The 21,677-nt window shown below is 40.3% G+C and overlaps 1 protein-coding gene across 11 annotated transcripts in view; it reads left to right on the top strand.

The window, feature by feature from the left end:
- The first annotated feature begins 1,277 nt into the window (after positions 1 to 1,277).
- kcnab2a (potassium voltage-gated channel subfamily A regulatory beta subunit 2a) overlaps positions 1,278 to 21,677 on the top strand; it is a 141,081-nt gene continuing 120,681 nt past the window's right edge. Inside the window, exon 1 of one of the 11 annotated variants that reach the window (XM_078425608.1) lies at positions 1,278 to 1,368. The gene's annotated coding sequence lies outside the window, so the exon portion shown is untranslated. Of the gene's footprint in view, positions 1,369 to 1,396; positions 1,661 to 20,427; positions 20,700 to 20,857; positions 21,002 to 21,677 lie in introns of those variants that run through there. The other 10 variants (XM_078425612.1, XM_078425614.1, XM_078425609.1 and 7 more) reach the window with 10 other exon arrangements.

Genomic DNA, 21,677 nt, shown 5'->3' with positions numbered 1-21,677 from the left:
CTTCAGTATTTCTGAGTGACTTAGTTGTTTGGACCTCTTCCAGCTTTCTTGCCCCCCCCCCCTTACCCTACCTCAATCAGTCTGAAGGGTCCCGACCCAAAAATCACCTATCCATGTTCTCCAGAGATGCTGCCTGACCCGCTGAGTTATTCCAGCACTTTGTCTTTTTTTGGTGCTTTAAGTCCCAAAACAACAAAAAATGGTGTTTAAAAAAATTACCTGTTAAGCTCATTAATAGTGACTGTAGGATTTCTGCTAGAGATGATAATGAAAACGGGCTCAATTGTGTTTAAGGAAGAGCTGGAAAAGTATATGAAAGGAAATCCCTTTCTGAGCTCTGGGGCAGATCAATGTTTTAGCTTTAGAGATACAGCATGGAAACAGGCCCTTCGGCCCACAGAGCCAACCATGGATCACACTTTCACGTCAATTCTACGATATCGCACTTTCGTACCCACTTCCTACACACTCGGGGCAATTTACAGAAACCAATTAACCTACAAACATGCACATCTTTGGGACATTGGTCGAAACCCATATGTTCACAGAGAGAACGTTTAAATTCCAAACAGACAGCATCCAAACCTCGGTCTCTGGTGATGTGGGCCAAATGGTGAGATGATGTAGAAGGGAGATGTCATTTCTTTCAGGTGTTTGGGGGATGGGGAACAGTGGTAAGAGAAAGGAGGGGGGAGGAGGGGTAGAGGGGAAAGGAAGTGTATGGAGGGAGAAGAGGTGTAAGGGTAGAGGGGAAGCAGGGTGGGTGTAAGAGGAAGGAGGGGGAAAGATGGGGGCGAAGGTAGGGGCTGGCAGGGTGAGTGTAAGGGGAGGAGGGGGAAGGAAGTATAAGGGAGGAAGGGGTAAGAGGGAGGTGCAAGGGGAAGGAGGGGTAAGGGGAAAGGACGAGTATGGGGAGGATTGTAAGGGGAAGGAGGGGTAAGGGAGTGTGGGGGAAAGGAAGTGGTAAGAGGGGTAAAGTAAAGTGAGAATGGGGGTGGAAGTGTAAGGGAGAGAAGTGGCGTAGGGGAGGAGAGGGGTAGATATAAGGGGGGTGAGAAGCAGAGAGATCGGGTGAGGGGGAACTGGCGAAGGCCGCCTGCTGCCCGTTGATATTTGAAATGAAAACGTTGGTGGCGAGACGCACTTCGAGAGCTCGCCCAGTTGGCATTGATTGACGGCAGTCTCGCCCAATAGGTAAGCGCAGCGCCTTGGACTTAAGCGGGGTGATCCAATGGGCGTCGGTTGGAGGCGGGACTTCCGCGGGCAGCGGCAGCACGTTAGGTTGCGGGCTGGGGGCAGCGCGTTAGGTTGCGGTGCGGGCTGGGGCGCGCTGACACCGGCAGAGGCGGCAAAAACAAGAGGAGCGAGGTAAATGTTTGCAAGTGACGGCGCTAAATACCCGCAAACACCAAACGCCGCCTTAGCCTCTCAGCGAGCAAGGCGTACAATGCAGTTAGATGTGACAGAACCTGGATAGGATGAGCAGCACAGGATAAGCCAGGCATTATTTTTTAACCTCAAATCTGAGAGGAAATCAAAGCCGAATTATAAATAGAAATACTTTCATTTAATGTTAAAACTGCATTTAACAGAGCAGCTTCAGCGGGCAGATCGCAGGCGGTGCGCGCTGTGAACCATTGAGCTATCTCCAGTCTGACAGGTAATCGGGTTAACGCTGATAATTTTGCACAATATTTACTGAACGTGGGAGGTGATTAGGTAAAACGATTTAAATTTAAGTAAAATGGAGTGATGGTGGATTGTCTCGGAAGTCCTCCCCCCCTTGGGCAGCGGGAGACAGATTACTGTTTTCTAAATTACTTTTATTTGGGTATACCAATTATTAAACAATGTTGAAGTTTCAGATTTGTTTTAAAAATACATTAAATTTCATTGCTCTAAGCCATTTTAAAGAACGGATATATAACATAGACTCGTTTTTACCAATGGAACTATGCAAACATTTGAGCCAGGGGCGTGGCAATTAAGACAGATTTTCAATGAACGTTTAATGATATTAATTTGTTATGATGGAATCCATGCTACATGTTCGGGTTAGACACAAAATGTTGGAGTAACTCAGCGGGTCAGGCAGCATCTCTGGAGCGAAGGAATGGGTTGGAGAGAAGGAATGGGTGACGTTTCGGGTCGAGACCCTACTTCAGATTTTGTCTACCTTCGATTTAAACCAGCATCTGCAGTTTGTTTCCGACACTATATTTTCGGGTTGTTTGATAAAACACTTGTTTTCCAATTGGAGAATGCGGAAGAACATTTTGCAGATCCAAACTTTACGAGTTTACTCATTTACTTAACATTTTGCCCCTGAAGGATTTTTATAGATTGTTGCTAATTGGCAATTCTGACTGTAAGTATGGCAAATCTGGCAATAATAGACAATAGACAATAGACAATAGGTGCAGGAGTAGGCCATTCAGCCCTTCGAGCCAGCACCGCCATTCAATGCGATCATGGCTGATCACTCTCAATCAGTACCCCGTTCCTGCCTTCTCCCCATACCCCCTCACTCCGCTATCCTTAAGAGCTCTATCCAGCTCTCTCTTGAAAGCATCCAACGAACTGGCCTCCACTGCCTTCTGAGGCAGAGAATTCCACACCTTCACCACCCTCTGACTGAAAAAGTTTTTCCTCATCTCCGTTCTAAATGGCCTACCCCTTATTCTCAAACTGTGGCCCCTTGTTCTGGACTCCCCCAACATTGGGAACATGTTATCTGCCTCTAATGTGTCCAATCCCCTAATTATCTTATATGTTTCAATAAGATCCCCCCTCATCCTTCTAAATTCCAGTGTATACAAGCCCAATCGCTCCAGCCTTTCAACATACGACAGTCCCGCCATTCCGGGAATTAACCTAGTGAACCTACGCTGCACGCCCTCCATAGCAAGAATATCCTTCCTCAAATTTGGAGACCAAAACTGCACACAGTACTCCAGGTGCGGTCTCACCAGGGCCCGGTACAACTGTAGAAGGACCTCTTTGCTCCTATACTCAACTCCTCTTGTTACGAAGGCCAACATTCCATTGGCTTTCTTCACTGCCTGCTGAACCTGCATGCTTCCTTTCATTGACTGATGCACTAGGACACCCAGATCTCGTTGAACTCCCCCTCCTCCTAACTTGACACCATTCAGATAATAATCTGCCTTTCTATTCTTACTTCCAAAGTGAATAACCTCACACTTATCTACATTAAACTGCATCTGCCATGTATCCGCCCACTCACACAACCTGTCCAAGTCACCCTGCAGCCTTATTGCATCTTCCTCACAATTCACACTACCCCCCAACTTAGTATCATCTGCAAATTTGCTAATGGTACTTTTAATCCCTTCGTCTAAGTCATTAATGTATATCGTGAATAGCTGGGGTCCCAGCACCGAACCTTGCGGTACCCCACTGGTCACTGCCTGCCATTCCGAAAGGGACCCATTTATCCCCACTCTTTGCTTTCTGTCTGTCAACCAATTTTCTATCCATGTCAGTACCCTACCCCCAATACCATGTGCCCTAATTTTGCCCACTAATCTCCTATGTGGGACCTTGTCGAAGGCTTTCTGAAAGTCGAGGTACACCACATCCACTGACTCTCCCTTGTCAATTTTCCTAGTTACATCCTCAAAAAATTCCAGTAGATTTGTCAAGCATGATTTCCCCTTCGTAAATCCATGCTGACTCGGAACGATCCCGTTACTGCTATCCAAATGCTCAGCAATTTCGTCTTTTATAATTGACTCCAGCATCTTCCCCACCACTGATGTCAGACTAACTGGTCTATAATTACCCGTTTTCTCTCTCCCTCCTTTCTTAAAAAGTGGGATAACATTTGCTATCCTCCAATCCACAGGAACTGATCCTGAATCTATAGAACATTGAAAAATGATCTCCAATGCTTCCACTATTTCTAGAGCCACCTCCTTAAGTACTCTGGGATGCAGACCATCAGGCCCTGGGGATTTATCAGCCTTCAGTCCCATCAGTCTACCCAACACCATTTCCTGCCTAATGTGGATTTCCTTCAGTTCCTCCATCACCCTAGGTTCTCCGGCCCCTAGAACATTTGGGAGATTGTGTGTATCTTCCTCAGTGAAGACAGATCCAAAGTAACGGTTTAACTCGTCTGCCATTTCTTTGTTCCCCATAATAAATTCCCCTGCTTCTGTCTTCAAGGGACCCACATTTGCCTTGACTATTTTTTTCCTCTTCACGTACCTAAAAAAACTTTTGCTATCCTCCTTTATATTATTCGCTAGTTTACCCTCGTACCTCATCTTTTCTCCCCGTATTGCCTTTTTAGTTAACTTTTGTTGCTCTTTAAAAGAGTCCCAATCCTCTGTCTTCCCACTCTTCTTTGCTATGTTATACTTCCTCTCCTTAATTTTTATGCTGTCCCTGACTTCCCTTGTCAGCCACAGGTGTCTCTTACTCCCCTTAGAGTCTTTCCACCTCTTTGGAATAAATTGATCCTGCAACCTCTGCATTATTCCCAGGAATACCTGCCATTGCTGTTCTACCGTCTTCCCTGCTAGGGCCTCATTCCAATCAATTTTGGCCAGCTCCCGCCTCATGCCTCTGTAATCCCCTTTGCTATACTGTAATACCGACACTTCCGATTTTCCCTTCTGCCTTTCCATTTGCAGAGTAAAACTTATCATGTTGTGATCGCTGCCTCCTAATGGTGGTTCATCTGTACGCAAGTACAAAGAAGATTGTCAGTTCAGTTTTCTGTCTGTGGTGCAATGGTACATTGGTTGATTTCAGAACCATTGGGATAGGATAAGGAAAACTGGATAGACGTTTTTTTGACTGTTGATTGGCCCAGATGAAGGAGCATACTCTGGGACAATTGAATGAGATTTGACTTTGTTCTCTGTGAAGGATTTGCAAGCCAGTGATCACTGTCAAGGTCAACATAAAGAATAATCTTCAAGATCATCTTTGTATCTTACTTACTAACTCATTGACTATTTCTCCAAGCACCCTGATGATTGGACATAAGAAATAGAAGCAGAGTAGGCCCTTTGGTACTTATACCATCTCTGCCATTTAATAAAATAGTAAGTGATCCTTTACCACATTGCAACCTCCTATCTGAACTGTGAATCCGAATCATACAGCATGGAAATGGGTCCTTCGGCCCAACTAGCCCATGTCAACCAAGATGCCCATCCACGTTAGTCCTATCTGCCCACATTTGGCCCATATCCCTCTAAACCTCTCCGATCCATGTACCTGACCTAAAGGTCTTAAATAAGCAATATCAACCATTTTTTATTATTTGGTTTGCTCTACTTACGGGAAGTGTAACGTTTGAAATATGCTCTCCAAAAATTCATCAGCTTCCTGTACATTGGCAGAATGTGCAGTTACTGCACAAGTTGAGAAACTAGTCACTTCTCGCACATCTACACGTCATAGGTCATGCTGTGGTCTTTGTGCTAAGCTATTAAAAGTTGTTGACTGTTATTATTTATTTTAAGTATTTTTAGTTTAGTTAAAATTTAGTTTAAAATTTTAGTTTAAAATTTAGGGAATTGTATGTTAAATATTTTGTATTTTTGCTGTACAGACATCTGAGTTTAGAGCTTGATCAGTTATATATTGACTGTAGAATAATTCCTAGTGTATGTTGATTTATTGATTAGTTTTATTACTGCTTCTTTGCCTGAGGTTTTAGATGTTATATTATTAATAAGATCCAGTAATTGATCTAGAAGCTGTAACTGGCAAGAAAAAGATAGTAACACTGTTGTGAACAGAATATTTTATAACTTGGATTTGTTTGATGCGAATAGAGAAAGCACTTCCTATCTCCAATGGTAATTGTTGCCAGAATTCCCAATCTAACTGGATCTGTTCATTGACACCTGATGATGCAACATTTCTCCACTAGTCACTGTAATCTACAGAATTTGTAACACTCCACACACTAAGGACAACTCCTGATGTTCTCATCAAACCTGCTGAAAACGGTGGTGCAGTTGTAGCTTGTTGAATTGACCTCTATTTTGCAGACCCTATGTGTCAAATCTCAGATATCTCCTACATCCTCCATGACCGTGATCCCACCATTGAGCATCGGCCAATGTCTTCCATACAATCTCTGATCACTTTCTCCTTGAAGTATTCTCTTTGCAATGTTTAGCCTCATATCATCCAACCCCATATAGTTCACTTCTGTCCAGATGGATTTACTTTTTCAAGCCAGATCTTGCCCCACTTAGTTCTTCACACCATGATTGTATTCTTTCTCCTCTTGTCTATTCTCTTCTTGCTTACATTTGTGAAGTGGCTTTTCAATATTTTGAGTTTCCTGTCCCATCTGGCTTATCTTCAGCTGGGGCAGACAACCGCTCTACATCTCCATTCTGCATCTGGATGGTCTGAGGGCACTACTGCCACCATATGACCGTGCCTGGCGGAACTCATTCTAAAACTGAACAACATTTCCTTACTTAGGCAATTGGGATGAACAGAATATTTTGTAACTGAGTTTTATTGGGGTGCCCTCCGCCAATACCCTTTACATTAGAAAGAGACACAAGTAACTGCAGATGCTGGAATTTTGAGCAAAACATAAAGTGCTGGAGGAACTCAGTAATCTGAAGAAGGGTCCTGATGTAAAAATGGCACCTGTCCATTCCCACCACAGATGCTGCTGACTTGCTGAGTTGCTCCAGGACTTTGTGTTTTACTTTGTTTCATTAATCATGGTATTGGTGCTTTTTCCTGTACCTATACTGAACTCAAATTTTGTTGGCGATTTACACCCTACTCTCTTTTTTCAGATGGTCTACATCTAAATTTTCCCTTTCTGTTTCTCATGATTTAAAAAAATATCTCCTCCTCCTTGGCTGGTCAGTTAGTGAACACCATCCATTATAGTTCCACTGAATCTCATGGCTATTTCAACTATATTTCACCCTACCCTAACCTACTTCATATCAGAACACCATTCCATGCCCTATTTTCTCCATTATAGTTTTCTGGTGATGGGTTGCTCCTTACTTATATGCATCTGTGCTAAATAGAGTGAATCTTAAAGTTTGCAGGAGTCCTTTTTTTGTACACAGCGTCTTCAACCAGAGGCTTAGTTTTTTCAACATGTTTTCTCATCCATGTTTAGGAACTGCAGATGCTAGTTTAAACCAAAGATAGATACAAAATGCTTGAGTAACAGCGGGACAAACAGCATCTCTGGAGAGAAGGAATGGGTGACAGCGGGTTTGATGATAATGTCGGGGTTGCTGCAGAGTGAGCGGAGGGCAATACGTTCAGAGGGGGTGAGGTTAGATTCAGTAAGGAGAGTGGAAAAGTTGAGATGGCCATTCCTTCTCTTCAGAGATACTGCTAGTCCCGCTGAGTTACTCCAGCATTTTGTGTCTATAGAGGATATCAATGTCTGGGGAGGTTCTGTGTATTTTCGTGGAGCTTTGTAGCTGCCTGATGAAAATGTGAAAATTACCATCAACCTGAACCTGCATGCTTCAGAATTCTTACTAAACTTTACAGGAAGCCATGTTCAGAACTTGCAGTTGGCTGCTTGTAAATACATAAGACCAATAACATGCATTTGTGGCATTAATTTTCCACTCCTGGGATGTGCGTGTTGAGTGGCATAATCACCATTTAATTCTCGTGACATTTTGAATTAGTAAAAGGTTGAGAGTTAGATAGAGCTCTAGGGGCTAGTGGAATCAGGGGATATGGGGAGAAGGCAGGCACAGGTTACGGATTGTGGATGATCAGCCATGATCACAATGAATGGCGGTGCTGGTTCGAAGAGCCAAATGGCCTCTTACTACACCTATTTTCTATGTTTCTATGTTGCTGCCTTGAACTGCTGGACACCATCATGATAAAGGTATTCCCATAGTCTGTTTGAATTCCAGGATTTTGAACCTTCACTGATGGAGAAATGATGATGCAATTCCAAATCAACCATGTTGTGACTTGGAAGGGAGCTTGCTGATGGTGGTGTTTAATGCACCAGGTGTTCTTTTGGGATAATAAGGATTTTCTAGATGCTGATAATGAACTCTTGGGTAGTCATGCTAGTGAGGCTAGTCAGAATAGGTGAGTGCCTGAGTTGTGTCTGTGGCTGATTACATATTGATAATTGTGTTGGACTGTATGCAGTACTGAGTACTAGCATGCCAGAGTTGATACAACTTCAGAGGAGGAGAAAAGAGAAGATACAAACAATACTGTACAGGATGTGCAGAATTCAATTATAACAAGGTACTCAGTTAGCCTTTGCAAATGCCAGCATCTGATATCCAGATTGCAATTCCTTTTGTTTACTTCTACCAAAGTAAAGCAGTCCCAAAGGAATTCTTACAAAACTTGTCCATTCCCCATTATTCAGCATCAGTCTCTTGATGGCTGTTACCACTTAATGGCTAATTCACCGCATACAAGGAAGTGGTGTCAAAGTATTGCGAGGCGAGGCAACAGAAACCTAACAGTTTAAAACATCCCTTGGCATACCCTTGTGCAATTGCAAATCTTTGCTTTTCCTCCTCCTGTAAAGCTTGCATGATGCAACTCTTGTGGCTTGAGCAGAGTTAAAGAAAGGCTGCTCAAAAATATGTAATAACAAGGAACTGTTGATGTTGGTTTATAACAAAGAAAGACACAAAATGCTGAATAATTCAGTGGGTCAGACAGCACCTCTAGTACATGAATGGGTGACACTTTAGGTCAGGACTTGGACTGATTGTGATGGGGTGGTGGTGACTTTGTTGTTCTGATCTCTCTTCCAGCTTTCTCTCTTCCCCCTCCCCCCCCCTCCCTCCCACCCCACCACAATCAGTCTAAAGAAGGGTCCCAACCTAAAACGTCACCTATACCAGAGATGCTGCCTGGCCCGCTGAGTTACTCCAGCATTTTGTTTCTTTTCTGCTCAGAAAATACTGTGACAGTGAGATTCTCTGGAATATAATCCTGGATTTCGAAGCTAAGGAAGGCACTTGTATACACTTTGCACCTTACTCGTGCAGGCTTGATGTAGCCATTGTGACTCCAAACAGCATACGTGATGCACACTGAGGGGTTAACCGATTATTAGCAGGAGCGTTCCTTTGTTTAGCATCCTCGTTTCCATGTTCCCTGTTGGCATCATTCCATTCCTGGCCTTCCAGCTCAGAAAGGTTAGTGGCTGCTGAACAACCAAGGCTATCCATCAATCTAAAAGTGGCATTCATAATGTGTGCAGCTCTCATTATGGCCCTGCATGCACTTGTTTGATTTCATTCTCCACGTGAATGGACGCACCTTTGAACGGAGGGGATGGACGCACCTTCTAACGGCGGAAGATATATTTGCATATACCTTAGACATTGTGCTTGAGACAAGAGTCCTTCATTCTTGACGGTCACTCATAAAGAATTTCATTGTGACTTGTCACATGTGACAATAAAGTATTCTATTCCTATTCTATTCTATTCTATTCTAATGAGATGTCAGCCTAGGTATTAGAAGATCTAAGTGATCTTCTTACTTAGATCTGCGAGTGCCATCATTAAGCAAAACTAATATGTATTTGAGAATTTAAAACCAACTGGGAAACTATTTCTATGAATTTTTGTATCCAGCATTCACTTTAATAAATTAGTGTGATGGGACTATTTATTTTAGTTGCCATTCAATGTAAGTTGAAATATTTCAGTAAAGTTGTTATTTAATGGTTGAATGTTGACTGCACATGGTAATGAGTTCTATAAATGAGGAATGTCTGAGATTTCATTTCTAATTGGTGGGAATGTAAGTGATTTAATTAGCAATGATGGATATGCAGCAATTGGTCTTGGAGTCTCCAGACTCACAGGGAGCACAAAATCATTATGGTTCATTGATCTAATCCTGATCCATAGATCTCCACCATTAAGTATTTGTATGTAGATGTTGTATGAAGACAGGTATCACAAAATGCTGGAGTAACTCAGGTCAGGCAGCATCTAGGAGAGAGGGAATGGGTGATGTTTTGGGTCGAGACCCTTCTTCAAACAGTGTAAGGCTAAGCTTTTTGTATGCCACATGCTCAGATAGGCCTGAATTGTGAAACTATTAAGACAGCAGATAAAAATTATTCCTGCAAAAGGTTCCTGAAGGCTTGATGGTTGTGAAATTATATCATTTGCCTGGGGATGACTTTTCTTTTGATGGCTTATTCTAAATCATACTCTTGAAATGCGAATTATATTCTTTCAGTCTATTTAAGTGTAATCACTTTGATAGTTTTCAAATTATGACTTTCAGAGCGCTGAGATGCATTTTTAAATATGATTTTGTGTATTGAATTCTTGACCCATAAACACGTAGCATCTGCTAAATTATGTTGATTTATTTTTCAAAAGGAAGTCAAGAGAATTGGAGGAGGGCAAACTATTTTTTAATGAGAGCATCTTCAAGATGCCAATTACAAAATTATTCCACTGGTATTTGAGTTGGTTGCCTACCTTTCCTTATCTGTGCATGTGCTTAAAGAGCCATGGAGGTACATGAGGAATGTAAAGCTCTAAAAATAGACCAGATATTACAATACCATTTTTACAGCTTTGCAAAATGCTCAGCATTCTAAAAGCGGGTATTGAAGCAATTTGACTTGTCACATAATGTTCCAGCACATACCACTGACCTGAGTTGCAAAGAAGAATTTTGTTAGAAAGGTTTCATTGCAAATTTTCATGATTTTTTTAAAAGGAATCTTAAGCTTTTACTAGATCAATGAACTACTAGTTTTTTTAACAGTAAAGACAGTTCTAAGTCAATCTTTATGAAGATTATTTTATCACATTTAACTTCCCTTAGATGTTCAGTGGAATGGGCTTGAATTACCATGGCGTACTTACAGTGGAGATCAATTTTAGCCTGCTTTTGCCCTTGAAATGGTTAGTATGCATTTGTACTTGGAGCATCAACTTAAATAGTTTTGATCAGCTACCGAATGTTATTTCTAAAACGTTGTTGCGACCTGTCCGATTTAGGTTATAGCCTTGCTCACAGGAGTGTACTTGGAATTTTGTTTGGCAAGGAAATGGTACAGAAAGGTCCAGTTTTTCTCCCCTTGGATCCACTTCTCCATTTTATAACATAGAAAGGGCTTGTCAATCTCGTATTTTGCCAGAAGCTGTTATTTGAATTATTGCTACTTACTACAATAAGCAGAGTGCAAAAAGTTTGAAAATCCATAATTGTCACATAATTTTGCCTCACTGATGTCAATTGTATTTGGTTGAAAATTATTGATGGAAATATTGAATACTTTGAGAGAAAGCAGATTTGTCAACAAAAACAGATTGATCTTACTCATCACCAGGCTAACAGGTATTAATGGTGTTAGATTGGAATAAGAGAAATGTGAGTATGCAATGAGGTTGTTGTAATAGACTGCAGGGCACCATATAATTTACTACAGTATGGAAGGTTATTTTTTGGGATGTTGGCGAGCGATCTCTTTTACTGTTTAACTGTGAATATATTTGGAGGTCTTACTAATGTGATTTAAATCTGTTAATTTTCACTTCATTCTCTTCATTTTAGTATATGATCAATTATAGTTCAAAGGAAAATCCGGTTACGGTATGAATTTTATATCTGACAGAATTCAGCAACTATTCATTCATTTTTAAGTTATGCATTTTAAGGGGGAAATAAGGCATTAGCAACTCAGTTTACAGTTCCTCCTTTATAAACTGAAGAAATAAACCATTAAAAAACATCTTGATTGACATTCTATTTTATAATTAAATTTCCTACAAATATGAATACTTCTTCCACACTGTCATTCTGGTAATATCGCTGTTAAGGGAAACTCTCAGAGAGGCTTCCTTGTAAACAGGTAAGAGCTGTACATTGAAACCCGTCTGAAATCAACTAAGACTAAGAGATTGTGTAACATGCATCTGAATCAGTATTCCATCTAAACAATCTTCCCAGATCAGAGACTCTGAACAGGTTGGAATAAATCAACCTCTAAAAATTTACGCCAAAATTCTGCAATGAATCTTCACAAGAAGCCACCATTGTTCTTCACATTTATTCATTAATTTTTATTTTCTGTTTAGAAGATCTTAAACTTTGCGGGTGATTGGGTGCATTGATGAAGTAATCCCCGATTATTTCTTCCAGAGACCAGAAAAATTTAACAGGACAGAAGAAAATAAAGAAAGTGAATTCAGATAGATATCAGCAGATATCATAAATGTCTTTGGAATAATTCTCCATCCAAGAAACATGCATACCATTTGGATAGTTTACAATATGTATTTTGCCATAATGAAGGATTTGATTTTGGAACTGCATCTAGGCCATTTGGTGTTTAGAAATTGAAAAGGTATAAGGATAGGTGTGAAATTTGGTGCTGAATGCTACGATCTGGAAACTTGCAAGCATGAATCTGTAGTAGAGCACAGTACAGGTCATCATACAAGAAAGAATGAATGCTGAAGGATGACAGTGTTCGAAACTCATGTACCAGGATACAGGAGTGTCTGGTGTCAGTTTGCATCATTGCGGTTTAAATTCAGTTTATAAAAATGATGGGAGGTGAGGCTTAGGGTGATGGCATCTTTAGTTCAGATCAAGAAATTCCTGGCTCATGTGCAATGATGAGACATCATCCACTTGAAACATTAGTTCCTGTTTCCCAACTGCTACTTGACCTGCTGAATATTTTGCATATTATATTTTATTTCAGGTTACCAGCACCTGCAGTTTGTTGCTTTTCAGTTGGTCCCTGTCGTTTAAATACTCCGTTGTCACAGACAGTGGAAGGGTAGGCAGAAGTGATTCTTGAATGTGGTGAAAATTGATAAGGAATACTAGAACGATTTGGCTATGCTTTAAGCAAGCAAGTTATCTGTCCAGATGAGGTGCAGCCTAGGTTGTTGTTGTAGATTAAGGTGTAGGTTGTACAGCTTGCCAAAATGTTTCAATTCTAGATATGGGTGGGGGGTGGTACTAGAAGACTGGAAAGCAGCAAACATGGCTTTGTTCAAAAGAAATGGCCATAGAGATATGTCAGGAATCTTTCAGTGCATCAGTTTGTGAGGAGACTTAAAACAATAATCAAGGGAAAGGTGAAAAGGCACAGAAATTTGATACGGGAAACCCTGCATAGAACTGGCAGAATTGGCAGACCTGTGGCAAATCACGTTTAATAACATAAATAAAATCTTGTTTATTCAGTATTTATACATCAGGTATTCCCATGCAACTCAAAAATTTCTAACGTTAAGCAATTTCATACATTCTTTCCAAAATTGTAAATTTAAATTTGGCATACTGGATTCCAATGCAAATTTGTTTACGCATTGTCTCCCAAAACCTATTATATTCCAGGCAAATTTACAAAGAGGAAACATGTAACACCAAACACAAAATGGAATATATAAAATAAAGGTGAAAATAAAGAATTCAACATTTGGTTCCTGAATGATTTGTAACATTAAATTGCAAAGTGCAAATGAACTCAGAGAGTGATAAAGCACAATGTGACTCGTGGTATGCTTCAGTGTTCATGGCTGGGCCCATTGCTGTTTGTGGTTTACTTTAACGATTTGCATGAGAATGTGAAAGGTATGATTATTAGTAAGTTTGCAGATGACACTAAAATAGGTGGTATCGTAGTGGTATCGAAGATGATTATCAAATATTGCAGCAGGTTCTTGATTAGCTGGGCAAGTGGGCTGAAGAATGGCTAATGCAGTTCGATACAGATAAGGGTGAGGTATTGCATTTTGGGAAGTCGAACCAGGGCTGGATCTTCACAGTAAATGAAGTGTTGTAGAGCAGAGGGATCTAGGAATACAGGTGCACATTTCTCGGAAAGTGGCGTTACAAGTCGCTAATATGGTAAAGATGGCTTTTTGTACTTTGGTCTTCATCAGTCAGAATACTGCATGTAGAGGTTCAGAGGTTTTGTTACAGTTCTACAAGACGTTGTGAGGCTGCATTTCGAGTATTGTCTTCAGTTTTGGTCACTTTACTATAGGAAGGATGTCATTAGGTTGGAAAGAGTGCAAAGAAGATTCAAGGATGTTGCCTGGATTGAGGGCCTGAACTATCAGGAAAGATTGTGCAAGCTAGGACTCTAATCCTTGGAGCGCAGGAGGCTGAAGCATTCTTTTACTGAGACTAGGGGAATCAAGAACCTGAGGATATAGTTCACTTTAGTTTATTGTCACATGTACCGAGGTACAATGAAAAGCTTTTGTTGCCGGCTGACCCGTCAGCTGGAAGATAATACATGATTACAATCGAGTAATTCACAGTGTACAGTTACATAATAAAGGGAATAACGTGAATGACATTTAGTGCATAGGTTTAAGGTGAGAGGGAAAAGATTTAAAAGGTACCCGAGGGGCAACCTTTTCCCTCAGTAGGTGATGGGTATATGTAATATGCTGCTAGAGGAGATAGTTGAAGCAGGTACAATAAAAACATTTAAAGGACACGGACAAGTACACGGGTAGGAAAGGTTTAGAGGATTTGGACCAAGTATGGACAAATGGGACTAGCTTATTTGGGACATCTTGGATGGCTTGGATGAGTTGCACTGAAGGGCCTGTTTCATGGTGTGTGATTCTATGACAATAGTTGACAAGTTATTTATGGTTAGAATATTAATGTGATATACAGTAATTTTTTGAACAATTCTCATGCTACCAGCATATTCATGTGACAATTCCCCAGATGGTTGAAAGTATACACCTCAGGCAAAACTGCATTGCTATAAAGGATGTTCAGGGACAGAGACATCTGGAGAGTAACAATGTGTTTTCAAAGAATGAAAATGAAAAAAACTGCAGATGCTTAAAATCTAAAATAAAACAGAAAATTCTGGAAAACACATAGGTTGGGCTGCATCTGTAAAGAATCAGAGATAACATTAAGGTTGAGGGCTCTTTGTCAGAACTGGGAAGGAGTTTCCTCCCTATCTCTCTATTGAGTAATCCAAATTCTGATTCTGGGATTTGGAAATGAAGACATAAATTATAGAAGCCAGGAAATTAAATTTGAACTTGCATAAAATATTAGATTGACCACAACAGGTTTTATGACTATGCTGACATTAATCTTTCATGAATGGAGCGTTGGACATTTGGGAGATAGGCTAGAGGGAGTGAGTAGGAAAATTTGAGATGGTTTATTTTGAGCTGGCAATGTGCAGAAAAACAATCTATAGAAGATGAGAGGCTGGAGGGAGGCAATCAGGAATTCTGAATGTAAGCGAGGAGGTCCACTTTGGAAAGCTGAAGACTCCTGACCAAAAAAGTATGTATGGAGGCAAAAGAACAAGAACATGTTGAGATCAAAATGAAATTAATTAGGATGTAAGACAATGAAGCTGAAACCTGATGGATCTATCTGGGCTATATGGAATATTCTTTGTTTCAGTCCTATTGGCATTTTTGTCCTATTTGTTTGTGGTTGTTCGTCACTTGTTCTCGAGTAAGACCATGGCATCTACTCTATGGTGTTGCAATGCGCACGGTTATGGCTAATTAGACCAATCCTGGCTAGAAAGTTCATTTTACACAGTTGACAGGTGTAGGGAAGTTATAGCAGCAGTGGTCTCAATTTTTGAGATTCACTTTTCCCGTTTGGTTTCTACATTCTAATTTTCTTGCGAATTAGCCCTTTTTATGTGGGTATTTCAAAGAGGACGATCCAATGCTTGTTCCCAGTAGTGTGTCTCAATGTGGAAACTCTTCAGGGATGTTCAAAGAGAGCTTTTGAATCTCTTTTTTCATGTCCACTAGATGATTGATTGCCGTCAGGCAGCTCTCCACAAAGTAGCTGGTTTAGTATTCTGCCAACAGACGTTCTTCTGATTTGCCTGTCCACCTGATCTGTGATTGTCGCAGCGATATGTAAATGCTGGGGAGGTTTGTTTGGTACAGAATCTGTGCGTCTGCAATCTTGTCTTGAAACTTGATGTGAAATTTTCTGTGCAGACAGGCCATGTAGAAGTGGTTGAGCTATCTGGAATATCTGCTTTACACTGTTTATATCTCGCAGAGAGTAAGGTGGGAATGACAACACCATGAGCTACCTTCAGCTTGGTCTTTAGGCTGATTCCTCTTTTGTTTTCATTCTTTACCTCTACCTTTCAAAAGCAGAGCTGAAATTTGCTATCCTGTTATTGACTTAATCATCAATGTTGACTGATCATTGAGAGTCTTGCCTAGGTATGTGAACTTGTCCACCAGTGAACACCTCTGGTTATTCGCATGGATGTTTGGATCTGTGGATAAGGTGTTTGGAACAGAGTGTATAATTCCTGTTTTCTCTTTGCATTGGGCTTACATAATTATTTTTGTATGACTAACTTGCTCTTGCCCTGAAGTAATATTTTATTATCTTTTGCTGCCAATTTCTCTCTCTCATATGGTTCTTCTATGACCATCCCTTCCATTCCCTTCTAAGTGGATCGGCCGTGGGCAGATATTCACCACTAACCCACCAACTTGCACTGTTATAATTCTGATTGCTATTGCATTTCACAAGTGGACTAAAATAACCTATAATTTTGGAAATTTGATTTGATAATACACTGAATCATTTATGTAGCACAAACCCTTCAGCGAAAGTGCTGATTTGTCTAAAGGTAGCTTACACAACAAAAATTAATAAGCAAAATCATATTTGGATTTTTTCCAAATGACTGTTGAAAATGGCCAATTAAGTTGAAACCAATTTAAGACCCAATAACTCAAATTAATAATTTTAATATATAAGAATAGTAGTAATTTAAAATTACTATCTGCATTCGAGTTTAAAGTATATTTTGGGAAGTTTGTATTTCTGATTTATTTACAGTGCACTCTAAAATTGCAGTTGCTCAGATTGAAAAGGAAAATGGTTATCCAAAAGATTATTGCTTATAAGACTTTTTTTAAAGAGAATATTCAATAGAATATGAATTTTTATCCATAACCTTATTTTTGAATGTTATTATCAAGGTAATTTTGCAATGGTGAGGCCACAGCTTTTAGAACGCTAACCAAGGGGTAGAATCATTATTTCTTCCTCTACAAAATCTAAAGGCCCAGTTTACCACCAGCTCCAGACCATAAGCCAAATGTGCAGATAACTGTCAACTACAGAAACTGCCCTTGAAATGAGTGGCTAAGTAAGCCATTTCAGGTGGCATTTGGAAGTTAGCTACATTGGAGGGTCTCAAATCACTCACAGGTGCAAGGATGACAGATTTCCTCCACTGAAAGTCAAAACTAAAACAGATGGATTTTTCTAACAGTCTAGTTTTGTGGTTGTCATTATTCATGACTAGTTTTCTTTTTATTTCCAGATTATTAACTATATTTGAATCTCCCAGCTGTTCTGGTGAGAATTGAATTTGGATCTCTGGATTATTAATCCAGGCCTCTGGATTATTAATCCAGGCCTCTGGATTATTAATTCAGTATATTAATTGATACCTCACTGACATACCCATTATGAACGACTGCTACCTTGAAGTCAAGGACTCTTGTTACATAGGCAAATGGCACACACTCACAAATAGCAATCAGAAAATTGCAGCAATCATTGGAAGTGCTCAGGTCAGACAATATTTGTGGAATGAGAACAAGCATTTTATAGTTTAGTTTAGAGAGACAGAATGGAAACAGGCCCTTTGGCCCACCGAGTCCGTGCCGACCAGCGATCCCTGCATGTTAACACAAGCCTACACGCTGGGGACAATTTACACTTATACCAAGTATACAAACCCAAGCCAATTAACCTACAAACCTGTACGACTTTGGAGTGTGGGAGGAAACCGAAGACCTCGGAGAAAACTCATGCGATCACGGGGAGAATGTACAAACTCCGTACACTCAGCACCCATAGTTGGGATCGAACCCGTGTCTTAGGCGCTGCAAGCACTGTAAGGCAGCAACTCTACCGCTGCGCCACCTTGCAAAGACGTTTCATCAGAACCGGCAAGGTTAGAAATAAAAACATTGTATGATGGGGAAGAAAGGGGAAGGAAAGCAGAGCAATCATCAATGAAAGGAAGTAGATAGGAGCGATTATGAAACAAGGGATGCTAATGTAAGACAAAAAAAATGTAAGGGGACAAACAGAGAAATAAATGGTCAGCAAATCCCAGTACTATTTTTTGCATTGTAAACGATCAATACAGGTACACCTTAAGGCTCCTGCTCTGCTCTCTTTACACCCATGCCTGTGTGGCTAAGCACAGCTTCAGTGCCATCTATAAATTTGCTGACAACACTGTGTTTGGCCAAATCGGGGATGGCGATGAGTCAGCATACAGGAGAGAGATAAAGATTGAGTGGTACCGCAACAACAACCTCTTGTTTAATATCAACAAGACCAAGGAACTAATTGTTGACTTCAGAATGGGAAAGTCAGGAGACCACACACCAGTTTTCATTGGTGGGTCAGTGGTGGAGAGAGTTAGCAGCTTCAAATTCCTGGGTGTTAACATCTGAGTTGACCTGTCCTGGGCCCAGCACAAAGATGTAATCATGAAGAAGGCCATCAGCATCTCCACATTCTGAGAAGTTTAAAGAGATTCAGCAGGTATTCGAATAGTCAAACAAACTTTTACAAATACACTGTAGAACGTATCCTGACTAGTTGCATCATGGCCTAGTACAACAAGTCCAACCTCCAGAAGAAAGCATCTATCATCAAGGATCCCCCAACATTTGGGCCATGTTTTCTTCTTGCTGCTACCATCATTCAGGAGGGACAGAAGCTTGAAATCCCACACCAGCAAGTTCAGGAACATCTACTTTCGCAGTCCAAGAACCATCAAGTTTTTAAACCAACCTGCATCAACACAAATCCTGCTTGACAATTAGAATTGTTACTGTTCACCTCCTGCATTACCATGAATTGCCTTTTTGTTTACAAATTGTGTTCTGTGTCAATGTCTTGTTTTCACTTGCAGTCTATTGTTTAAAAACTTTGCATGTAATTTATGTATATTTTGTTTTTGTGTGTTTGTCTGACTCTGTGTGCCTGTGATGCTGCGGGAAGCAAGATTTTTTATTAACCTGAACGCGCCGTACATGGACCAAAAAACATCCAACAGTACAGTGCAGGAATAGGCCCTTCGGCCCACAGTGTCTGTCTCGAATGTGATGCCAAGACCAACCCTTAGCTGCCTGCGAACAAATCATTCCCTGCATATCAATGTGCCTATGCAAAAGTCTCCTAAACGCCACTATGATAACTGCCCATAGTGCCGCCCCCAGCAGCGTGTTCCAAACCCCACCAAAAAAATAACTTTCCCTGCACATCTCCTGTCTACCTGATCTATGGTTCTCATAATTGTTTACACTTCTATCAGGTCTCACCTCAACTTCGGTGTTCCCGAGAAAGCAATCCAAATCTGTCCAATCGTTCCCTGTAGCTAATACCCCCCCCCCCCCACACCGCCCCCCCCCCCCCATCCAGACATCATTATGGTAAACCTACTCTGCATCCTTTCCAAAGCCTCCACATCCTTACTGCAATGGGATGATTAGAACTGCAATCAATACTTCAAATGCAGCCTAACCAAAGTCCTGTAAAGCTGCATCATGACTTCCTGATTCTTGTACTCAGTGCCCCAACCAATGAAGGCAAGCATGTCATATGCCTTCTTTAACACTATCTACCCGTGTTGCCACTTTCAGGGAGTTATGAATCTGGACCCAAAGATCCCCCTGTACATCAATGATGTTAAGGCTTTTGCTGTTAAATGTATATTTTCCCTTAACATTCGATCCCAAAGTGCAAAATCTCACTCTTCCTCAGATTAAACTCAATTTTCTCCACTCATTTCTGTAGCTGAACTTATGCATATGACTGTATGCTTATGCATTGACTTGATTTGAGTAGTCTGATATTTTTTTGTCATAGATATTCTCTTGTTGCTATCTACCTAATGGTCGGATGTATGAGTACACTGTGGTTTATCTAATTGTTTGTATTAGTGGAGTAGCTGATGGATAATAGTTTAGCAAATGTATGACTCCAATCAAACATAATGCAATGCTTAGTTGGCTTCAGTGAAGAAGATTTTTTAACTATTGTGGTTGATGAGGCTGTTTTAGTTTTAATGTATTTGAATGTCAAATGAGTAAAAGTCATGCCCTTTTAAAAAAAAATGTGTATGCATCCAAATAATGATCTATTCAATAACAAGTTTGTCTACGTGGGAACATTGAGATTTCAGATGGGTGGATTATATTAATATCGCAGATGTTGCTTCTTGCTGCTATTAACTTGATGAGTCAGATTTATATGCAGTGAAAATTGTTTAACTGCATTAAAAGCATTTTTTAAAACCTTGAGGCTAAATGGATTTTGTTTGGCCAGTTAAAATTGTGATCAGCTGATTTCTCTCTTTCTTCAAGCCCCCCTGCACAGGAGAACCTGTGTAGTAGTTGTGCTGACTGTGCTAAAATATGCAGAGGAGGCTGTGCTTTGCGCCTTTTGTAGTGCCTCTCTGACTTTTTTTGTTCTTTTTCTTTCTCTCTCTCTCTGTGCTCACATCTCTGTCTCTCTGACTGTTTCAGTTTCGGATTTTTTTCTCTTCCCCCTTCCTGAACAACAGACTTTTTATTTATTTTTCCCTCTTGATACCTTGGCAGCAGGGTAATCTTCCTTATGGAAATCAAACCTGTACATTGGACTGTGAAGGAGTAAAGGTAGGATGTGTTTAGTAAGGAGTCTGTTTATCTTTGCTAGTGCTATTCAAGATCTTTTGTAGGTCTTGCTTTGAGATTATTCTGAGTACAGATGCAATGCAGCATGAGCTCTATCGAGGGAATGCATGTTTTTTTGCTGCATAGCCAGACGTGTCTATATTACAGCAGAGGCAGTGCCATCGTTCTAGCAACGTTCTGCTATGCAGTACCACATTTTATTTTATTGCATTGTTACTTACCCAATGGATTTGAAGATATTCCTTCCGTAATATTTTTATTGATAATTATGGATATCTACAAAGGTAAACAAATAGAAGATCACCTCATCTTATTTATCTCATTTGCACGCAATAGCATGTGCTTACATAATTTGGCAAAAAAATGTTATGACACCAGGTTTGATCCTGTGTATTTTTTTTGCTGTTATGCAGTAAAAAAAATCTCTGTTAACGCTCTGATTGGTCCGATGAATATTTTTTTCATTTCCCATTACATTCAACTGGATAACTATAGGCATGCACTTGTTTATATAAATATTTTGTGTTCTGGGGTCTCCAGTTTCAAGTGTTAATGATGTGCCATGAATTCATTCTATTTAATGGTTTCTTTTTGACTCCAGGTAGCTTCTGTTTAGAATATTGACTTCATATAGCTTCAGTTTCCAAGGCATGTTCATCAAACAGGCATGTTTTAGTAGCACTTGTTTTCCCCCTTTTACCACTATCCCTCCGAAGTCAAATGTTTTAACATTCTCAACTATTTGGTTTTGAATATCTGTAACTGGTTAAATTTTAACCAAGTGCTGACAATCCATTGTAGAAAATTTTCTTTTCTACTCTATGATATGGTCTTAGTAATGTTATGGAAGGAACTGCAGATTCTGGTTTACACGGAAGATAGACACAAAATGCTGGAGTAACTCAGCGGGACAGGCATTTCCCTGAGCCATTCTATATTTCCTTGATCATCGTCTACGTT

Source organism: Rhinoraja longicauda, chromosome 30 (assembly GCF_053455715.1).
Source record: "Rhinoraja longicauda isolate Sanriku21f chromosome 30, sRhiLon1.1, whole genome shotgun sequence".
In the NCBI taxonomy this organism is placed as follows: domain Eukaryota; kingdom Metazoa; phylum Chordata; class Chondrichthyes; order Rajiformes; family Arhynchobatidae; genus Rhinoraja; species Rhinoraja longicauda.
This window is presented reverse-complemented; position numbering and strand designations above follow the sequence as displayed.